At 38.0% G+C, this 23,842-nt stretch overlaps 1 pseudogene; it reads left to right on the top strand.

Moving 5' to 3' along the window:
• The first annotated feature begins 274 nt into the window (after positions 1-274).
• LOC139951337 (monomeric sarcosine oxidase-like) lies at positions 275-23,588 on the top strand (annotated as a pseudogene).
• The last annotated feature ends 254 nt before the right edge of the window (positions 23,589-23,842 follow it).

Here is a 23,842-nt window from a genome sequence, read left to right on the forward strand (position 1 = left end):
CGCGGTGACGCTTCTTACATTCATTTTTTGGGTACATGGGTATAGCCAGTTTCTCATAGGGCGGCTAAGCTATACTTTTCTGTGCTTAGCAAGTTTGTGTGTTTACAGGCATAATGAAACTAGGCCTTATACATTCCAGTCTATTTTCTGGCAGGCAATAAATTTCACTGCTCATATGAATTTTTTTGTATAATAACGACCTAGCCTCAGGCTGGATTTCTGAATGTTTCAAGCAAATTCAAAAGAGGGCGCTCTTCAAATTTAGGTTCTAAGTCTCAGAACAAGATGGCGCGTCCCATACGTGTAGATTTACGGAAATGAGTTGATCTGTAAATACAGTTTTGGGGGCTATTTACCTCAGATCAGTGATGGTTATTTGTAAGGTGAGTTTTATAGAGTTGATTTATGTTATATGTAGTTTAATAATAAGCATGGGTTTCGTGATTGAATGATAACTTCCACCAGGCAAGTTTAGTTTACAGGGTCGCACTAAATCTAATATTAAAAAAAACCGACAACTCACGACCCCTCACGACAACTCACGACAACTCATGACAACAATTTTTGGATAACTTTCCGTATGGCGCCACCACTTTTTCACTCATTTTTACAAAAAGGGATATATCTATCAGGTAAATTAGATACTATATTATTTTATTTCGAATGAAAAAGTGGTGGCGCCATACGGAAACTTTTCCCATTTCCCACTGGGGGACCGAATGCTGCCCCCCCCCCCCCGCCCCCCCTCCTTTTAATTTTTAAAAGGAAAAGAAAGTCCGAATTCCATTTATTTTATATTCTTGCCGCTATGCAAATGTTCCCAATTCAAAGCTTATTTTAAAAAGGGAAAGAAAGTCCGGAATGTCCGTCTTTCTAAAGACGCACCATGTCTCCCCGGACTCTCCAAAATTATCTTTACCACATGTAGTGTTATGCCCGTCTTTCTAAAACTGCCCTCTACCGGTCGTTGCCTGACCACGACTCCGCGACTCCACTTCCCCGACTCTCCACAATCTTGACCACTTGTAGTGGTATGCCCGTCTTTCTGAAAACGCCCTCTATCGGCCATTGCACGCACCACAACTCCGCGCCTCCGCACCTCCACCTTCCCCGACTCTCCAAAATGATCTTGACCACATGTACTGGTATGCCGTCTTTCTAAAAACGCCCTCTACCGGCCATTGCCCGCACCACGTCTCCGCGACTCCGCGACTATGCGCCTCCACCTTCCCCAACTCTCCAAAATCATCTTGACCACATGTAGCGGTACATGCCCGTCTTTCCAAAAACGCCCTCTACTGGTCATTGCCCGCACCACGACTCCACACCTCCGCGCCTCCACTTGGAAAAAAAAAAAGGTACTTTCGGGCTGCGGGGTATTCTGCAATTACTCCCAACCATTAATTAAATATATGCACAAGATTCATATGCACCCAAATCACTTTCAAATCACTATTGAAAAAATTGTATTTTTAAGTGTACAAAAAGTGTTTTTTACCCCAAATTTAGTAACAAACGGAAATATCCGCCATGTTGTCTTTCTACGTACTTGGACGATTCCATTTCACCGCAGGGGTGATACAATATGCAAGATGATTATTTACCATTTTATGTGCCTCTCAAAGTCCCCATAGAGTTTTTAAAAATATGATATTTAAACCTCCACTTTTAATTTCGAATTCAAGAGTGTCGGCTTAGTTAAAAACAGCAGCTAAAACCAAAAAGAAAAATAAACAACTCAGTCCTCAGAAATTACCCATACCCCCTGCAGTGTAATAGAATCGTCCAAGTACATCGAAAGACAACATGGCGAATATTTCCGTTTGCAACTAAATTCGGGGTAAAAAGAACTGTTTTTACAGTTAAAAATATACAACTTTTTCAATAGTTTGAAAGTGATTTAGATGCATATGACTCCTATGCATATTTAACGATTGACTTGTGTTCAAATGTTTTGTTAAAGTGCATTTAAAAATTGTTGTCGTGAGGGGTCGTGAGTTGTCGGTATTTAGTGCGACCGAGTTTACACACTAGGTGCGATATAGCCCCATAAATCGGTCCAATCCACTCCGTATCCTTGGCCCCAGAACGTCTGCTGATATTAAAATCTTTGGCTTTGTCGAAAAACCATCTGCAATGATCTGCATCATGAAACTTAACCGATCTAATGCCATAACGTAACGCTCCTGCCGATGGCGTAGTCGAAGGGTTACGAATCATACGCAATCTGTGCAGGGCGAAATGTTTAAAAACATACAATTTTGACAGCTAGTCAGTAGATTTGAAAATCATGACACAAATTCTAGGAACACAAACATGATCCTCAATGTCTAATGAATCCTTCACTCAAAACACCATCGAGGAAATAGTTTTAAGAAAAATGAAAAGAAACCAGATCCCTGAACGAAAGAGTGAACAAATTTCCCAGGTTGAAAATTTGAATCTGAGTGGGGCGAAGCTTCGGCTGTGTGTGCACGTCACTGGGGTCACCAGACTCAGCGCTGCGTGTTGCGCGGTCACACATGACCAACTTAACGTTCCGATCTATGCACGGCAAAAACTGTACACGCGGTGAGATGCAGAAATCAGAGAAACAGCGCGCCCACTAACGTTGGTTCATTACAAGCATGTACAGTTTTTGCTGTGCATAGATCAGAACGTTGCAATAATTGTGTGTGACCGCGCAACACCAATGGTCTTGGAACAAAGCCGTAGGCTGCACAGTTATCGGGATACACAATGCACCACACGTGCTGAGCCCGTTGACCCCGATGACGTGCACACACAGCTGAAGCGCCCCACTAAGATTAAAATTTTCACCCTGGGACATTTTTTACTCTTTCGCTCATAATCATAATTAACTGATTTTGTGTTTGTTTTATAAGAATATACAAAGAGGGAATTCCTATGCATTTTCGTTTGTCCAAAATCATTAAAATGTGGTTATTCTTAGCTAAAATCATTCTTGCCGTTTGTTGAGAAGGACGCTTGAACGCAATGCAATCTGTGTATTTTTCTGTGACGTAACCACTGTAGACATATAACACCTAGTTCTTTGTACTTTGCTTGCCAGGAAATGCTGGTCATTTTGGACTGCGGTACGCACGTGGAACCTTTGAAGGAAGACTAGTTGTAACTCCTTCTGTTCCTTGCTCTATGGTTAGACCCAGTTGTTACGGATTTATGGTCTTTTGAATATTTAACGAGAAAGAGCTAGCCGTAACAGAAAAACCGTTTATTAGATGGAGCTAAAATTTGAATTTGAGCTTGTTGAGCCAAGTTTACCCCATTAACAAAATTTTAACAAATTTGATGAGGGTAAGGTTTAACCCATTGGCTGATTTGGCATGGAATGACTCGTTGGTACATAATAATTATTTGTGTTTGTCACTCTGTATTACTCCATACATTTATGTCACCCTGGTGGGAACATGAAGGGAAAACTCCCTTAAACAGTGGGTTTGTACAGAAATCGTTATGATTAGCTTGTCTTCAGCTGGTCACTCTAAAAAATGTTACCCTTGTTGAAACATGTGGACAATACACGTATTAGCTTTTGGTCAGCAGTTTTGCTACATGTAGCTCAGGTGGGCGAAGTTCAGCAATGAACTTTCCCTATTAGAAACCAAAGATTTAGTAATTCTATAAAATATATTGAGGGTAAATTCCATTTCCCGACATTATCAAGGAAGAAATTTCATGGAAAGCAAATTTGTGTGCTTAGCAGCTCTATGAAATTGGGCCCTGGCTGCTGGGGATGAGTGAAGTTAGTTGCTCGCCGGTACCAAGCTCCTGTCAAGTTGGTTAAATTATACCACAAGAGGGCGCACTTTTTATGGAGATTAACAACTGAGCATAGTTCACTATCCAATATCGAGCACTTGCGTCTTGGGCCAAGACTAGGTGGAACCTGGCTAACAACTTTTTTTCATTAAAGTTTTTTTTGTTCCTTTATCCAGAACTGTGCTACTGATAGATATTGATATGGACACCCAGTGGTTTGAATACATCGTGGTGGGATGTGGAGGCATTGGAAGTGGAACACTGTTTTGGCTGGCCAAGAAAGTTGGTCCACGTAAGTGTCAATTTATATTAGCACTGGAATCTTGAGTATAATTGTTGAGGAAGTTGTTACTTTTTAAGGTGTACCATGGATGTACCTAAACGAAAATTTGGCGAAAATTTAACTCATGCCTTCCTCTTATTTCCTGTTGAATAACAATTTCTTAGTCAGACATTCAAATCTTATCAGAGTTCAAACAATTTGGTGTGGAGTGATATGAAAGGACATTAGACTGGAAGATTGAGGTCAAATGTACTTGTTATACCTCGCTAACGAATTAGGTTTATTGGACTAGAGCCAATCACGTGATGTGATACAAAGATGCATGTTATACCTCGGGTACAAATCAGGAAGTTTCCTTGGTCGAGAACCAATCATGTGATGCGATACAAAAACACACACCATGGCTGCACAGCGCGGAGGGTAACATGAGTTTTATTAACTGGTGTAAATTACCTTGATTGTTCCTACCGTTGGTCGATTTCCAGCGCTTAGTACGAAACAGCCTTGGGTTCGAGGGAACAGTGAAGAATTGTTTCTTATTTGAACAACTGTTTGTCTGCTTTCTAAAACTGTATGCCAATAATGTTTGAAGATGACAACAGCACATTGGGAAGAGGAATAATAAATTGACCATGGTATAACATTAACAAAACAAAATGTTGCACGATGTGACAAGGTACATAGGTTTAGCACCCTCGTTGTGACGAGTAGTGCTGGGCGAATAGTGAAATTTTGTTATTCGGATACCGCTGGCCAACTATCCGAAATTAACCGGATATTCGAATAGTTTTTTTCGCCGCTAGAGGGCGCTATAAATTTTTTTTTACAAAAATATTTAAAAAAATATTTTTTTTGTCGCTAGAGGGCGCTGTTCGTTTGTGAATGAGATCTTCTGGGCGGATTGATATTAGTTTTAGACAGTGTCACTCGGTTCATTCATAAAAATGACCGGATCTAATTTAAAGATGGCGATTTGCTTTTTCTTTTGATCGTGGATGACTCTACGTGAAGGAAAACTTTTGTAATCTTTGAACAATTTATGTCAGAATTGTCATTGTTTTGACTCTTCACGGAGGTGAGCATAGTTAAATACTTAATATATGCTGTTTTATGCTGTCTTAATAGAATGTTTCATTAGGATTCAGACAAAACATTCATGTCAGTTGTCGCCCGACGTCCGCGGATATTCGGATATTAAAGAATATCCGGTTACTTGGTTGTAATTACAGAACTATCCGGTTTATAAATAGCTATTCGCGCCCTATGCGGATATCCGGTTAAGAAAAAAAGGCATTCGCGGTACGGATAGGAAAACCTATTCGCCATTAACCGGATATTCGAATAATTCGCCCAGGCCTAGTGACGAGGTACATAGGTTTAGCACCCTCGTTGTGACGAGGTACATAGGTTTAGCACCCTCGTTGTGACGAGGTACATAGGTTTAGCACCCTCGTTGTGACGAGGTACATAGGTTTAGCACCCTCGTTGTGACGAGGTACATAGGTTTAGCACCTTCGTTGTGACGAGGTACATAGGTTTAGCACCCTCGTTGTGACGAGGTACATAGGTTTAGCACCCTCGTTGGCAAATGGCACTCATGGCTTTGCCTCAGGTGCCATTTCCCCCTTCGGGTGTACAAAACATTATGGGTCCCATCACAGCTTGCAACAATTGTCTTTGTTATACCTCGGGGACAAACTGCGAAGTTTGATCGGTCGAGAACCACATGACGTGCAACAAATACACATGTTACATGGCTCAGGGGTCAGGTAACATCAAAAGTGATGTACACCGGTGTACATCACCTTGATCGTTCCGGCGTTGGTCGATTTCAAGCGCTGTGTACCAAACAACTGTGGGTTCGTGGGAATTGTTTCTTGTTCGTCCGCTTATTAAACAATGAATAGTCCGTCGTAATAATGTTTGAAGATGACAACAGAACTTCGAGAAGAGGAATAACAATTATACAAAGGTATAACAAAACAATTGTTGCACGCTGTGACTGGGGTCCATGGGTTTTGTTAATGTAATTTAATATAATTGCTTATAATTTTCTGGTCTTAAATGTATACAAATGTAGTGAACCTGTTTGCACATTTCTGGCAGGCCATTGCTTTTGTGATTTTTTTATCAAATGTTCACTATGTATTTGTGTTGTAAAGCTTTTTAATAACTAATATTTGTAGTTATTGTAAATTATGTCGCAATTCAGCGGTATGCTGCGATGGCATTTTTAAATAAATAAACCAATTTATATTATACAACCTCGGGGGCAAATGGCACCCTCGGCTTCGCCTCGGGTGCCATATCCCCCCTTGGGTGTACAAAATGGGTGTACAACAATTTTAAAATGATAGTAGGGGATAGAATGTAGATTTGTAACAAAGGTTACAACACTACCAAAGACCACCTTATCAGGGACTTGTTGATCCTTCTGGGCCAAATTTCATAGAGCCGGTTTTGTGATTCCTGTATGGTTTCCATTTGATAGCGCTGCTTATAGTAGGTGTAAACACACGAACAAAACTCTTATCTTCTGGTGCTTACTGCACGAATATGAATTATGTAACCATACACACCAATGGTTAATGCGCCAGATGGCCCCCTAAGTTTATTACTAATCTGTGAAATACACTTACACCTTTTTAAAATTTTTCTGCTACAGAAGTGCAAGAATTTGCTTACCGTTATGCAGTGCTATGAAATTTGGCACTGGTGGGTTTAACCAAGTTGACTTTGCCACATATTGTAATATCACAGGAGCAGACAATATATTTAGTAGTGACCTGATTTGACCTCATTTCTAGTCCAAATCCAAAAATGTTCACAATGATCAATTTCATTTGTTTGTTTGTGCTGTTTACAAAAACATGCACACTTCGTGTTTACAACTCTACAGCCCGCTACTTTTATTACTATACTACTATACTACAAAGGCATTTATAAAGCGCTCTTACAAAAAATGTATCACAGTGCTTTACACAGAAAGAAAGGAAAACCAAGATAAACATACAACAAAATTAAGAGTCATATAAATAGGTTTTGAGAGCTTTTCTGAAGGCTGCTAATGAAGATGAATGGCGTATATTGTAGGGTAGTCGGTTCCACAAAGTAGGCCCTGCAGCAGAGAAACCCCGGTCACCAGATGAAGTGCGAGAATGGGGGATGATCAGAACTCTGTTATCTTTCGCAGTCCTTCTCTAGTTGGAACGTACGGATTAATGAGTTCTTTGAGATATAGCAGAGCATCTGTGTCGGTGATACATTTAAAAACAATTGTGAGAAGTTTGAACTGGATGCGTTTTGAAATACAGAGCCAATGAAGTTCACGGATAAGTGGAGAGACGTGGTCATATTTCTTGGCCTGGAAAATGAGCTTTGCAGCCCGGTTTTGTAGACGTTGAAGCCGTTTAGTGTCTTTGGTGGAGAGACCCGCAAGCAGAGAGTTGGCGTAGTCGAGCCTTGATGTGACAATTGCTCTTACTGCGTCCTGGCAGGCAGATTGAGTGAGGAAAGATCTTATGCAAGACAAATTGCGAAGGTTATATCTTTGAATTTGAAATGACTTTTTTTGTTTTTGTTCTATACACAGGCGCTATAACTACATTGGAAAGGAGTATGTGAGCTTATGTAAGGGAGCTTTTGAATGCTGGGCAGATCTGGAGAAAGAGTCTGGATTACCTCTAGTATACAAAACTGGAGACGTTTCATTTGCTGAAAAGAACACTGAACAGGAGAGGTACTTGGCCAGGATGAAGGAGACAATGGATTCATATGGAATCAGGTAGGCCTTTAGGTCATGTTCCTTTTATCGAATAACAATAATAAATGCCAATAATAATTTTGCAAACAGGCACCAGACTATTTTTTCTTCCAGCCTCAGTTTGGTTTCATTGATATCAATGGGAAAAGTTCAAGTTCCTGAAGTTCTATAGTAGTGCTGGGCGAATAGTGAAATTTTGATATTCGGATACCGCTGGCCAACTATCCGAAATTAACCGGATATTCGTATAATTTTTTTTGCCGCTAGAGGGCGCTGTTCGCTTGTGAATGAGATTGTATGGGCGGATTGATATAAGTTTTAGACTGTGTCACTCGGTTCATTCATAAAAATAACCGGATCTAATTTAAAGATGGTGATTTGCTTTTTCGTGTGATCGTGATTGACTCTACGTGAAGGAAAACTTTCGTAACCTTTGGACAAATTACGTCAGAAATGTCATTGTTTTAACTCTTCACGGAGGTGAGCATAGTTAAATACTTAATTTATGCTGTTTTATGTTGTCTTAATAGTAATTTCATAAGGATTCAGACAAAACATTCCTATCAGTTGTCGCCCGACGTCTGCGGATATTCGGATATTAAAGAATATCCGGTTACTTGGTTGTAATTGCAGAACTATCCGGTTTATAAATAGCTATTCGCGCCCGGTTAAGAAAAAAAAGGCATTCGCGGTTATGGATAGGAAAACCTATTCGCCATTAACCGGATATTCGAATAATTCGCCCAGGCCTATTCTATAGACTGTATTGAGTATGTAGGGTGTCGTGGCCGAGCGGATAAGAGCACCAAACTCAAGCTCTGGTGCTTCTGTTCAGCAGAGTGTGTGGGTTCGAATTCCGGTCATGACACTTGTGTCCTTGAGCAAGACACTTAACTATAATTGTTTCTCTCTGCCCAGGGATAAATGGGTACCTGTGAGGGCAGAGATAGTTTATGTGAATGATTAGCTTGGAGCGTGGTAACTCCCAGTACCGGCTGGGTACTCCCCAGGGAGCTGAGATGGTTTAAGGAATGACAAATATGGCCAAGTGACCAGGGGTAGTAATGTCAGAAGCGCCTAAAGCACTATATAAAAATTGATATTATTATTATTATTATTATTATTGTGAATAACTTATCCGGCACATCATCAGAAAGTTCACTACAAAAATTAAACATATATGTGTGTTCAAATAATGTAATGCCACATACCCAGAGAATCACCATCATCCCAGTAAAGCTCGCCTTTACCATTGCCATCATCACTGACTCCAACAACAATTGTAAAGAGTGACTGGCGAAAAGCTGTAGTAGTTGTTTCTGTGCTGTTATACTGCATGGCTAGGATGAATCCCTCACGTAAGTGAACATTAATCTCACTAGGATCTGCCTTCAGTTCAACTATCTCAGTGTTGTTTACCCTAAAATAATTGCCCTGTTAAAAAATTAAAAAATTGTGAAGTGACTACTTTTTCACAATGGATACATAAATTCCTGCTTCTGGTCAGTAACTACACATAACCTCTTTAGAGATGAGTGTCTTTTACAACTCTTGTAATTCAGTCAGAGTTTATTAGCCGTTTGGTAGCACAGCGCAGCGAAGAAGCTTTGTTGTTTTCAGCTGTTTTGTAGCGCAGCGCAGCGAAAAAGCTATTGTTTTTGTTAAAGTTTTTCTTCTTCTATTATTATTTATTTCTATAGGTGTTTTCTAAACCGGAAATTCCCCGATAATTCAAAAGTGGCCAAAGTTATGAAGTTGGTTTCAAGGATGTAAGTGTCTAGCAAGGGTTGGCAGTTAAAAAAGAACATTGATGACGTCACAAAACGCAACAGCGCCCTCTAGCTGCAGGTTGAAAACTCTTTAAAATGTACTTTTGAAGATGCGTGTGGTGAAGTTTTGTGTAATCACTTCAAATTTACCTACGTTTACTGCAGGCGGGCATTATGTGTGAAGTTTCACATCAATAACGTCATGGGGGGTCACGTTATGACCTGTCACGTGACGTCATCTTAAAGGTAATTAACTGTAAATATTTGAAAATCTATATCAAATCACCCACAAGAGACCTTAGGTTTCTGTTTGTGGGATTGGGTAGGGATAATTACCTCACATGACCTCTATTTCGGTCGAAACAGGAAGTGTCCTCTTATTCAAAAGTGGCAAAAAGTATGAAGTTGGTTTCAAGGATGTTAGTGCCTGGAGTGGGAAGTTAAAAAAAAGTATCGCTGACGTCACAAAACGCAACAGCGCCCTCTAGCAGCAGGTTGAAAACTCTTTAAAATGGACTTTTTGAAAATGTGTGTGGTGGAAATTTTGTGTAATCACCTAAAAATATACACACATGTTGATCGTCAGGCAGCCATTATATGTGTGTGATCAATGTTTCATATCAATGACGTCATGGGGGGTCCCCGCGATCATGGTAGATTGTTCATCTGCATTTTTTCCCCAGCCATTTTTCAGCTTTCTACTTCTGTCTCGAATTGAGACAGGTTTCTTTGTTTCAATTTGTCTTATGCATTCTCTAACCTGTATAGCCTGTATAACCCGATGATCAATTTGGCCGTGTACGAGGATGTAGGTGATAGGGGGTACTATCAATTGGCTACAATAGAATTAGTATACCAGGATTTGCGGGACACGATAAATAATTTAAGCTCATCAGTCACCCATTTATTTTAAAGCTTAAATTTCATGATAGTTTACCTTAAATGGGAAAAAGAGCTATCTACACGAAAATCGTAAGTACTTTCACGTCTCCATTTGATGAAAATTTTGTCAGATTGTGATGGTCCAAGTATCGTTAATTTGGCTGCACCATGATAAAGGTCTGATGGACACTGGCTGAAGTACACCTTGCAAATGGCCAACCTGTTGTTAAAGGGTCTATGTAACTTTTGTAGGACAAAAAACACAATAACCACAGATTTACAGTAAACTTATATATTTTGCGTGCTGAGGTGCTGTAGTTTTGGGGAAACGAGTAAAATATGTCATGAAAATAATTTTCGTCTCATGAGATGAAAATTATTTTAATCATTTACAAATGTATTTCCATGACATTATTACTAATTTCTCAAAAACTACAGCACTCAGTAGGTAATACTTGCAGGGAAGCTTTCTACTAATATTATCTTCAAACCCTGTAAGTTTAATGTAAATCTATGGACATTTTGAAAAGGTACCCAAATCCTTTAGGCAATTGTAAGCGTGCAGAAAACAATGTTTTTTTTGCTGGGCAAATTTGTTTTCCATGATCCATTTGTTATCCAGTAAAAGTGCATCTTACAGGTACGGTCATACATTGGTAAATGATGATAATAATGATGACACGAAAAAAAGTGTATTACTAAAACTTTCTATCCAAAATTATTATTGTTGTTTGATAAAATATTTAAAGACACTGGACACTATTGGTAAATGTCAAAGACTAGTCTTCACATCTCAACATATGCATAAAATAAGCAGTTGTCTGTAAGCTGGAACCAGGTGTACCATATTGTGGTCCGAGTCACCAAGAGGAGCTTGCTTTAACGATTTATAAGGGCCTTTCATTTTTGTGTAACAATTGTCGACAGTTCTATCTTGACGAGTTTTACAGTCCACGTGCTGGTAGTACTTTGGTAACCCCTTCTTTAGGTTTTGATTGAAATCCCTGATACAATGAAAACAGCATCTGAGTTCTCGTTATCATGCTTCGTAAAATTGGTGGAAAGTTGGTCAATAGCTGCAGATGCTTTTGCCTCGGGTGGTATGTACACTGCAGCCACTATTGAGGAATTCTCTCGGCAAATAAAATGGCCGACATTTCACGATAAGAGTATCCAATTCCTGTGTACATGAGTGTGAAATAATCCTGGCATCGGTGTAGCACAATCTGATCAGTTAGAAACATGAACTACCTCCAGAAGATTTACCCACTTCAGTAAAATTATGATCTAATTGAAAAAGGGTGAATCCCGAGGGTGTAACTGCCGAGTCAGGGACAGTTGAATCCAACCAGGTTTCAGTGAAACAAAACACTGAACAGTCTTTCCGATTATGAATAGTGCAGAAAAGTTTACATTGACGCAATCTGGTTAAGAGTCCACCACTCTTACCCTGCTTTCGTCCACTACCAGATTGTGTATGAGTTGTGCTATACATTCGGGCGAAATTTATTATTGATTTTCGCAAAAAATCTGCAGCTATTGCTTCCATGGTCATTAATGGTTCTGAAATGGAAGTAGTGAAATGTTTTTAATTTCTTGGTGTACATTTACCATCTGATTTGAAATGGGGATGTAATGCAAATTCCATTGTTTAAGAAAGGTCAGCAAAGATTATTTTTCTTGAGACGACTGAGAAGCTTCCATGTCAGTCAGCCACTTCTGTTGAAGTTCTACCGAGCGGTGATTGAGAGTGTCTTGACACAGTCAATGATCATTTGGTGGGGCAATGCAACAGCCGATGACCGGAAGCGTATCAGCCGGATTGTTCGCAACACTAGTAAAATCTTAGGTTGCCAACTTCCATCACTTGATGAACTGTATCTCTCTCGAGTTAAAAAACGAGCCCTCTCTAAGTAGATGACAAGTTTCATCCAGTACATGATTGCTTTCAGCCCATGCGGTCAAAGAATCAAAGAATTAAGAGATGGTTCTTATGAATGATTTAGCAGAGTAGCGCATATTAATGTTGCACAGCCTGTAAACTACCCAGGGAGCTGGGAAGGTTTAAGGAATGAATTAAGGCCCAAATGTTGGAAGCACTTTGAGACACCCTCCAGGTGTGAAAAGCGCAATATAAAAACTGGTGTTTATTATTATTAGGCCTAAAAAAAAAAATATGTTGGTTTGCCCTATCCCGACCGACCGTAAAATAAGGAAAATCTCGGTCGCGTTTTTTAAATTATTTTTATTTTCGTTTGTGTTTTCCCTTTTTTTTTTACTTCAGAATTTAATTTTATGAATGTTTTATGCTCACGAAATGGTATATTTGACACAAATATTTATTTTAGGCCGACTACTTACTGTCGACAACAATAATTATCCAGTGCAACCATGGTGCAACACAGTCGTGGTATTCAACCTTCACAAAAGCGCAACGGAGATCGATTTCCCTCTCACACATATCAAACGCCACGCCCGTTTATCCAGCGTCACGATTTCACAAGAAACCAGTCTAACAATCGATTGAACAACAGAGGGCGCTGTTGCCAGTAATGCCCTTATATGGTATCGCTAGTTTATTGAATGGACGAAAAACATGGTGAATGAAATGACTCTCAGAAATATTTTTTGAAGGATTTCGCCAAAATAAAGACGCAAAAAGAGCGCTTGAAGCGAGATTATAAGATGAAATACCTTGCTTGTTTGACAAAAAGATCTTTCATAAAATGTTTATGCAGTTTTGGCAGGGCATTCTTTGACATCTCAAAAAAAAATATATATATATATTCTGACCGACCGACCAACCCAAGCAAAAAATTGGGTGAAAGAGCAATCCAACATATTTTTTTTGTTTGCCTTATTATTACATCAATAAAAAACCTGCCCTACAACATTGTGTCTGTGAGCATGTGCGTGTACGCACATGTGCCGTAGAAATCAAACCAGAAATGCTGCGTGCTTCATTGATGAACACGTTTAGATGCGATGGTCTGCCCTACAATATGGCGACTTTCATAGCAACAAAGGGGTTATTCGATTCAGTCTGTTAGAGGAATGGATGATTATTTAACAGACGTGGTTAAAGACACTGGACACTGTTAATTGTGTCAGACCAGTCTTCTCTCTTGGTGTATCTCAACATATGCATAAAATAACAACCCAGTGAAAATTTGAGCTCAATCGGTCGTCGAAGTTGCGAGATAATATTGAAAGAAAAAAACACCATGGTCACAGGAAGTTGTGTGCTTTCAGATGCTTGATTTCGAGACCTCAAATTCTAAATCTGAGGTCTCAAAATCAAATTCATGGAAAATTACTTCTTTCTCGAAAACTACATTACTTCAGAGGGAGCCATTTCTCACAATGTTTTATACTATCAACCTCTCCCCATTACTCGTTACCAAGAATGGTTTTATGCTAATAGTTATTTTGAGTTATTACCAATAGAGTGTCCTCTGCCTTTAAACTGGAGAGTAACCTCTTAAGGTTTTTTGAGGTTTTCCAAGTGTTTGGGGATTCTGCCTCGAGTTGCCTTAAGTTTTATCTTGCATTGCTCCCTTAAAGACACTAGGCACTTTTTGTAATTGTTAAAGACCAGTCTTCTCACTTGGTGTATCTCAACATATGCATAACAAACCTGTGAAAATTTGAACTCAATTGGTCGCTGAAGTTGCGAAAGAATAATGGAAGAAAAAACACCCTTGTCGCACAAAGTTGTGTGCTTTCGCTTTCAGATGCTTGATTTTGAGACCTCAACTGAGGGTCTCGAAATCAAATCAAGTATTTTACTGAGAAATTACTTCTTTCTCAAAAACTAGGTTACTTCAGAGGGAGCCGTTTCTCACTATGTTTTATACTAACAACTCTCCGTTTCTCGCTACCAAATAAGTTTTTATGCCAACAATTATTTTGAGTAATTACCAATAGTGTCCAGTGCCTTCCAAATTTGCCATTCTTGTACATTGTTGAGGTTGCTATTATGATGGATCTTTTTTTAACCGACAGTTTGTCTGTTTTTGTTTGTTTTTTGTTGCTATAATCTTTGCAACTGGTTCAAGATGAACCATCTGATTTTATGAATATGTTAAAGTAAAATTCTTTGTTAATCTTTTGGAATCAGATGTGATTGCCTTGATGGAGAGCGTCTAAATGGCAGGTTTCCACAGTTTACAAGAAACCCCAACTGTAAAAAGCTTTGTATTTTCCTGATAATGGAGTGATTGACGCAGATTTGGCTAATGCTGCTCATATACAGCTAGCAAGAAAATATGGTGCGAGTATCCGAGAAGGAGTGCGAGTTACTGCAATCAGAAAAACAGGACATGTAATATTGGTAAGGCAATTAATTGTCTAGTCCTTGGTCTATTTGTTGTCTCTTTCGTTTGTCTCCGGTCTCAGATTTTCTGGTTTACTGCCCGTAAGGCTTTTTCTTTTTATTTTGTTGGATGCTTTTTCTGTGTTTTGTCGTATTTACATGTTCTTTGTTCATTCTGGAATAAAAAAATAAGTATTAATAGTACGATTTTGTTTATTACATACAAATAATGGATATTTATGAGTGCAATGGTGTGAATATTTTCATGAGTTGAAAGATGGAATGTCCGCAGAGTTGAGACCATTCAATCGTTCAGCGATTGAAAGTATTAATAGCACTGTTGCACAAATTAAAAACATTCATTATTTGTTTTATATAACAACATCCAAGTAGATCTTTGTCATTCTGATCAGAAAATACGACTTTTAAAACAAAGAAAGCGCACTATATTTTATTAATTGACATTACACCCATTTATTTTGGTTGTGGTTCGCACCGTGCAATAGAACAGACCCGATGGAATGAAAAATGCACGGTGAATGACCTAGTGTGCAATTGTACGTTTATTTGGTGTCAGTTGACGGACAATCCTCCAATCAATTGGCAAGGTTCTGCTTGGGTGTTATATAATACATATATGTTGTATATATAGCAATGTAGTTTAACTGGGCAATTGCGGAAGCAGGCGCTCCACTGGCATTTCTGCTCTGCTTTTTTGCCAGAATTTTGCTCCTTTAGGCCCTATTAGTTTATTTCAAAACATCTTTTTGACTGTGGGGACCCCTGAACAAAGATATTGAGAAAATAAGTAGATATTACAGGCAGTGTATACTATTGGTAATTACTCAAAATAAATATTAGCATAAAACCTTACTTGGTAATGAGTAATGGGTAGAGGTTAATAGTATAAAACATTGTGAGAAACGGCTCCCTCTGAAGTAATGTAGTTTTCGAGAAAGAAGTAATTTTCCTCGAATTCAAAGTTTAGAATTTGAGGTCTCGAAATTAAGCATCAGAAGGCACACAATTTCGTATGACAGTGGTGTTTTTTCTTTCATTATTATCTCGCAACTTCGATGACCGATTGAGCTCAAATTTTCACAGGTTTGTAATTTTATGCATATGATGAGATACAGCAAGTGAATAGACTGGTCTTTAACAATTACCAATAGTGTCCACTGTCTTTAAGTGTAGACCACCACCATAAGGCTCAGTTGGTAGAGCACTTGCACGAATCTGGAGGTTGTTGGTTCAAATCCCACTCTCTTTGAAAAAGTCCAATGGGAACACGGCTTCACTACACTTTATTACAGTTGGTAAAGAATGTTATCAACTTTGGCATACAATTTTTTTTATGGGGTGTTATGTTAACGGGCCCCCAAAAATAGGGTAGGTAGGTAGGTAGGGATTTTGTTTTCCCTCCCAGAAAAGAAAATGACATGTTTTCTAATTGTTTAAGCCCGTAGTAAACAGAATAACAAAAGAAAACAAGGCTATACACAACAAATAGTATCGTAGGAGGTCCTGTTTTCGAGGTGTCCCTATTATCGTTGCAAATCTTTTACCTCTCTGTGCGCGATGTAAACAGTCCCTAGATAAAAATTGTGTGGTTTTATATGCCAAGCAAAGAGTCTCCTCTTCTTTGACCAAAACTTAGAAACACGTAAGGCTCCACTGGTCATTTGCACTTGTAAATGCAAAAAGTTTGGTATTTTAGGCATTTCTACAAGGTATAAAAATATGTCATAACGTTGAGGCCATATAAAAATATTTGCCCACCGAAAAAGTTTCATCAAATGTATTGCAATTCACAATTCGTGATGATCAAAATCATGTGACAGAATGTTTTGCTGAGCATTCTTGAAAAAAATACCGAGGCTTAAAGAAGCCATGTGCCTTATATCATTTTCTAACATTTTTGGAGATTTTTATTTTGTAACCCTCGTATCAATACTATTATTTATATCAAAATTTAAACATCAGCTTGTTGATTCAATTATCACTGTTTATTTATACGTTTTATTATAAATATTAAGAAAAAAATAGAAACAAAATAAATAGAAATCAGATTTTGAAGCCAGTAATTATTCACTCTTTTTATATTTTTAATTTTTTTTTTTATTGTTTGCAAGTTACCATGATAATTTTAAAAATTTAATAAAAATATTTTTTGAATAAAATTAAGGCAACTGCTGGCTATACAGTCATACACAGAATCTCAAAGAACACTTGTAGTCACTGCAGATTTTTCTTCCATGTATGGCTTCACCGGGAAACCATACTTTCTCGTTTGCCGTGAAAACAGGAAAAACTCAAAACAAATGGGGCCAGTTGAAGTCATCCAAGATCGGTGTGTGGTGTGAACATTTCAATGTCCATCAAGTTTTAATACATGTTTGCGTACTTCGTGTTAACAAATGAAGATAATTAGGGCATCGGTTGATATATGGCATCATTATTTTTTCCCACTTCAAATAAAAAGGCATAATAGCGTGATAACTGGTAAGCAGAGGATATGTTTTTATTAAACTCTTGATGACATTTATTTTATTTTAATGTATGTATGATGTAATAGATTTTAATCATTAAATTTCTTCCCTTGCAAAAAATGAAAGTACCCAGGGTCGGCCATATTTTTAGGGTAGGTCGGGTTACGCCAACATAATTTTTTATTTTTATGCTTTACTATTTATACTTCATTCAATCAATAGGTTGAGACAAGCCATGGAGTATTTGGATGCCGCAAGGTGATAGTTACTGCTGGAGCCTGGGTTAATCATGTTGTGAAATCTGTAGGATTGGAACTACCTTTTCTGACTACCAAGGAACAAGTGACCTACTTTGGAACACCTAACATCAAGGATTTCACAAAAGGAAAGTGAGTAGTGATATGTCCAGATCTCTGAGGGTTTGTCTATGTAGGGTTACCATTGATCTCTAACACACTAGAACAAATTTGGGTGAGCGACTAGACCTGACCAGGGCCCTTTATTGGAAACCAGAAACTGTGACGTAGCTCTCGAATTAACCATAGTTATAGTATTAACCATGCACTATGCTCCAGTGCATGGTCGATATAGCCAATCTCCCTGAGCTCTATAGTTTCTGGTTTAGTCTAGTTGGTCTCCTCAAGTCTTTAGTTGCACCCGAACTTGCTCCATGCTGATGAAAAGGTCTTACCTTAAAGGAACATTACAGAATTGGTTTTGTTAACAAAACAGTTGCTGACAGTGTAAGCGCTTTATGTAATCCACCATATACATAAACTGACAAACCTGTCGGAGTTTGACATCGATTGGCAATCTGGGTCAAGAAAATAGTGAAAAACTGATTACACATTTTGCATTGCATCAATGCCAAAACAAAAATGATTAAAACGCTCACTGAGCGATGAACTCCAGACGAATAATTAAATTATTTATTTCTCATCAAATATTACATTTTAAGACGGAAATATTCCAAGGGATGTTTTCTACTATCATCATCATTAGACCGTGTAAGTTTAATGTAAATCTGTGATCTTCACAATTTTTTTCTTCTTACAAATTCTGTAACGTTCCTTTAACGTTGAGGGTACATCATGGTCAACGTCATGCTTTTTTGTATAAGTTTTTAATTTTAAACTTGTATATGCCAAGTCTTCTTTGTTGAGAGTGTTCACCCTCGCATCTGATCAATGATATGGCCGCCCTTATATAAAGCTATCTAGTTTTGTCAGGTTTTTATCAACTACCAATGCATTGTCTCATTTTCTGGTGAAGTTGGTGGTCCATAATCACTGACTTATGTTGCGTGAGACTAGGAATCGGTCGAGTAGGTCCATGAAAAGCATTTGAAACCGTTTGTTACAAAATGCATATAGTTTAGAAAGACGTTTTAAAAGTAGAATACAATGATCCACACAAACATGCCTGCCTCGTGGTTTTCCTTTTACTTTGCGAACTAACAACATCGGCCATTTTATGGAGTAAAAAACTTGACTCCACAAAATGGCGTGCTAGTTCACGACGTATTAGGAAAGCCATGCAACTTCCAGGCATATTTGTGTGGATTATTATTATTATTATTATTTATTCGGCATAAAAACACATACACATACTTAACTTTTAAAACATCTTTCTACCCATATGCATTTGATAACAAACGGTTTCAAACGCTTTTCATAGACCAACTCGCTCGCTCCAATGCAATGTGTCCCTTTAGTATCATTTAACTTTCTGACTTGATTTAGTTTTCTGTGCTGGAGTTACCATTCACCTGAAGGCACAACGTTTTATATGGCCTACCAATACATGGAAATTCAGGAAGGAAAGCTGGTATAGATGCAGTAGGAGACCCAGTCAAGCCTGATACACGCAACTATACACCCAATCGGAAAAACCTGAACAAGTGCATAAGAATGCTTCAAACACATATACCAAAAGTAAGCATCATACGTAATGTACATTAGTGTCTATATGCATTGATTACCTGCGATTGTGGATGCGAAGCAAATTTTGACCTCACAATACCTGTTTTTGCTGCGAATGTAAGAGTTCTTGGGACTTAGCATAAAACTTTACTTGGTAACGAGTAATGGGGAGAGGTTGATAGTATAAAACATTTTGAGAAACGGCCGCCTCGGAAGTGACATAGTTTTCAAGAAAGAAGTTACTTTCCACAAATATGATTCCCTGGAAAATCAAAAATCTCCTAATGACCTCTGTACTTGAATCAAAAATTAATTTGACGAAATTATTAGAAAGCATCATTACTTTTTACGTTAAATTTAATTTAAAGCATTTTTTTCCCCTTTTTTTTCAGTCATTGGGTCCGATTATCCAGACCAAAACGTGCCTGTATACAATGACTCCTGATCGTCATTTTGTCATTGACACTTGTCATCGTACTGGATTCCCTGAAGTCCTTGTGTGTTGTGGTGCGGGACATGCATTCAAGTAAGTATTCAATTCAATTCAATTCACATTTGTTTCCATACAGCAACACAGGATGCAAATACAATGTAATAGCGGACAGAGTAGTTAAAGGTTTTTAATAATAACAATATCGAAGTCTTGTACAGCGCACGTATCTACCAAACAAGGTACTCAAGGCGTTGAGTGTATAAAACTTTCAGAAAGATAGGTTATTGCGGTGATAAATTCTGAGACCCAATTATTTAGCACCTTATAAAGGTTTACAAGATGCTACGGTTCTTTTACATGTGTTACACAACACACGGCACCAACGGCTTTATGTCCCATCCGAAGGACAAAGCAATGGTTGAGTGTCTTGGTTAAGGACACAAGTGTCAAGGCTGGGGATTCGAACCCACACTCTGCTGATCATAAACACCAGAGTTTGAAGTCGATGCTCTTAACCCCTCGGCCACGACACTTCCACGATCAAAGGAAAAGAAACGTTGGTTGTTTTCATCATTTTGGTTAGTGTGCTCTTATGGTTGTCAGGAAACCGGAGAGTTTTAGGTCTGACATTGAAGGATCCATTTTCAGGCTCTTCATTTCAAGCTTTTGTTACCGCAGGGTTCACACTGTTTGACATTCACTATTTTCTTAAAGGCCTATAAATGTTTTGGGCATGTTTTTTAATTTAAAGGCAGTGGACACTATTGGTAATTACTCAAAATAAAATAAAATCTTACTTGGTAACGAGAATGGGGAGAGGTTGGTGGTATAAAACATTGTGAGAAACGACTCTCTCTGAAGTGGAGTAGTTTTCGAGAAAGGAGTAATTTTCCACGAATTTGATTTCGAGACCTCAGATTTAGAACTCGAGGTCTCGAAATCAAGCATCTGAAAGCACACAACTTCGTGTGACAAGGTTGTTTTTTTCTTTCAATAATATCTCGCAACTTCGACGACCGATTGAGCTCAAATTTTCACAGGTTTCTTATTTTATGCATATGTTGAGATACACCAACTGTGAAGACTAGTCTTCGACAATTACCAATAGTGTCAAGTGTCTTTAAAGGCACTGGACACTATTGGTAACTACTTAAAATAATTGTTAGCATAAAAACTTACTTGGTAATGAGCAATGGGGAGCTAATGATAGTATAAAACATTGTGAGAAACGGCTCCCCCTGAAGTAATGTAGTTTTTAAGGAAGAAGCAATTTCTCAGTAAAATAATTCAATTGATTTTGAGACCTCACGCATGAGCTCGGAATCAAGCATCTGAAAGCACACAACTTCGTCTGACAAGGGTGTTTTTTCTTTCATTATTTTCTCACAAGTTCGACGACCAACGGAGTTCAAATTTCCCAGGCTTTGTTATTTTGTGCATTTGTTGAGATACACCAAGTGAGAAGACTGGTCTTTGACAGTTACCAAAGGTGTCGTGTGTCTTTAACCAAAGCATTTGTATTTCAAGAAATGCATTTTGTTATTCATTATCATATATCATGCAGATTTGCGAGTGTCTTTGGCAAAATTCTGACTGACTTGGTAACTGATGGGCAGACGACCTTTGACCTCAAGCCATTCACACTGGATCGACCAGCTCTTACTGACCCGACCTTTGTGCCACAAGTTAATATCAGCAAATTCGAGAAAAGGACACAAACAAATGAAATATCCAAACTATGAATCAACTATTAAAAGTTCAATCATGAATTTGCCTTAAAGACACTGAACACCTTTGGTAGTTGTCAAAGACCAGTTTTCTCACTTGGTGTATCTCAACAAATGCACAAAATAACAGACCTGTGAAAGTTTTAACTCAACTGGTCGTCGAAGTTTCGAGATAATATTATGGAAGAAAAAAACAGCCTTGTCACAGATGCTTGATTTCGGGACCTCAAAATCTAATTCTGTGGTCTCGAAATCAAATTCAAATATTTTAGTGGAAAATTACTTCTTTTTCAAAAACTGTGTATACAGAGGGAGCCGTTTATCACAAGGTTTTATACTATCAACAGCTCTCCATTGCTTGTTACCAAGTAAGTTTTTTATGCTAATAATTATTTTGAACAATTACCAATAGGGTCCAGTGCCTTTAAATTCCATTGTTATTTTATTCTTGTTCAAATCAAAGACTCAGTTTTTTTATTATATAAAGACACTAATGTGAAAAATATCACTGTGAAATGGATGGAAAATACTGGTATGTAGGTTTGGCACTGCCTAAAACCTTCAAACAATCCGTATATTCTATTTTAGATGTTCTGACATTTATACCTCTTTTTTAAAGCCATTGGACCCTTTCGGTTCAGAAAAAAAAAAAAAAAGTTCACAGATTTACAAATTACTTACAGGGTTTACAGAAAGCAATGGTGAAAGACTTCTCTTGAAATATTATTCCATGAAATGCTTTACTTTTTGAGAAAACAGCAAAACAATATAAATTCTCGTTAACGAGAATTACGGATTTATTTTAAACACATGTCATGACACGGCGAAACGCGCGGAAACAAGGGTTGGGTTTTCCGTTGTTTTCTCCCGACTCCGATGACCGATTGAGCCTAAATTTTCACAGGTTTGTTATTTGATATAGAAGTTGTGATACACAAAGTGTGGGCCTTGGACAACACCGTTTACCGAAAGGGTCCAATGGCTTTAAAACAAATTTTTGACAACTTGTACGTAATGTTACAATTTTGTACATAGTTCATGCATAGATAAAACAAAATTATATAATCACTCAAACATTATTATTTGAATGTCTTCACTCTTGTACTATAAACAAAATATAAATTCTTTAATATTTTGGAAGTATTAAATAAAACACCTGAGGCCAAATTGAAATTAACGCATATTCCCATAACCTATGGAGCTATGGAAATACCATCCGAAATCTTAAAGGATTTGGGTACCTTTTCAAACTGCCACAGATTTACATTAAACTTACAGGGTTTGAAGATAATGATAGTGGAAAGCTTCCCTTCAAATATTACTTACCGAGGTGCTGTAGTTTTTGAGAATTGAGTAAAACAATGTCATGAAAATACGTTTGTTTTGAATGCGTCTACATGTACACACATGCACACATTTCAAGGCATATTGACGCCTTATAGGAAAAATATCGACGGGGGAATATAAGAATAATAAAATTGTTGCTATACCATTCAGTGACACATGTATCTGTTGGCCTGTTATTTGAAATATATATTTGTGACAAAACTAATCCTATTTCGAGGCCTTTTTTGTTTGTTGTTTTCCACAAGTAGGCCTATGATTGTACAGACTCAAATACATGAGCAAAAGTGTACTGTGTCGGTGTGCATGACAAAGTTTCAAAAAAAGGAGTACAGCGCCCCAGTTTACTGGGTCTAGCCAGAAATTGCACTCCAGTGCGGTCCTAATAAGAACTTTATCATGGTGCAGCCATTTTGAAATTACTCCATTTCTATCAATGTTACCAAACCGAGGCTGGAATAACAAAATAGTCTGGTTCTTGGAAAATGATTATTAACATTCATTATTGTTTTTCGATACGAGGTACATGACCAAGATGGGGGCAGCATGATAAAGTTCTGTAGTGTAGGATCCCGTATAACTACTTATAAATAATGGTATGATCAATATTGCTACAATTCTTCGCGCGTACCACTATCTGACCTAACTCGTTCAGTTTTTAAAAACGTGTTCGGAGAAAATCACGATTGAAGTTGTACTACTTTTCAAACTGCTGTTTCGGAGTCTGCTTACTAATTTTTAAAATAAATGTGTAATAGAGACCTATCGAGATAGGTCACTTTGTGAAAATACTACGCTCCCCAGTTAGGTCACTTCGTGGAACGAGCATTTTCACGCGCGCCCTAACTGCGTGCACTTTAGCGCATAGTATAACCATTGGTAAAGTGACGTATCTATCTAAGTGCAGCGATGCGTCGCTTTTTACTAATTAGTTTAGTTACCAAACATTTACGTATTAGGCTCTGAAACTTGCTGATAATGTTATTACAGAATTGAGTTTGTCAATAGTTGTTTAAAAAAGATATTTGCAAAAATGTGTGATTTGAGTCAGTTCGTGGTACGACCGACGAATTGAAGTAACCCAATTAATGAGATTGTGTGTGCGCGCTTCGAAAACAAGCAAGTTGTCATG

This window comes from Asterias amurensis, chromosome 19, assembly GCF_032118995.1.
Source record: "Asterias amurensis chromosome 19, ASM3211899v1".
Classification (NCBI taxonomy): Eukaryota; Metazoa; Echinodermata; class Asteroidea; order Forcipulatida; family Asteriidae; genus Asterias; species Asterias amurensis.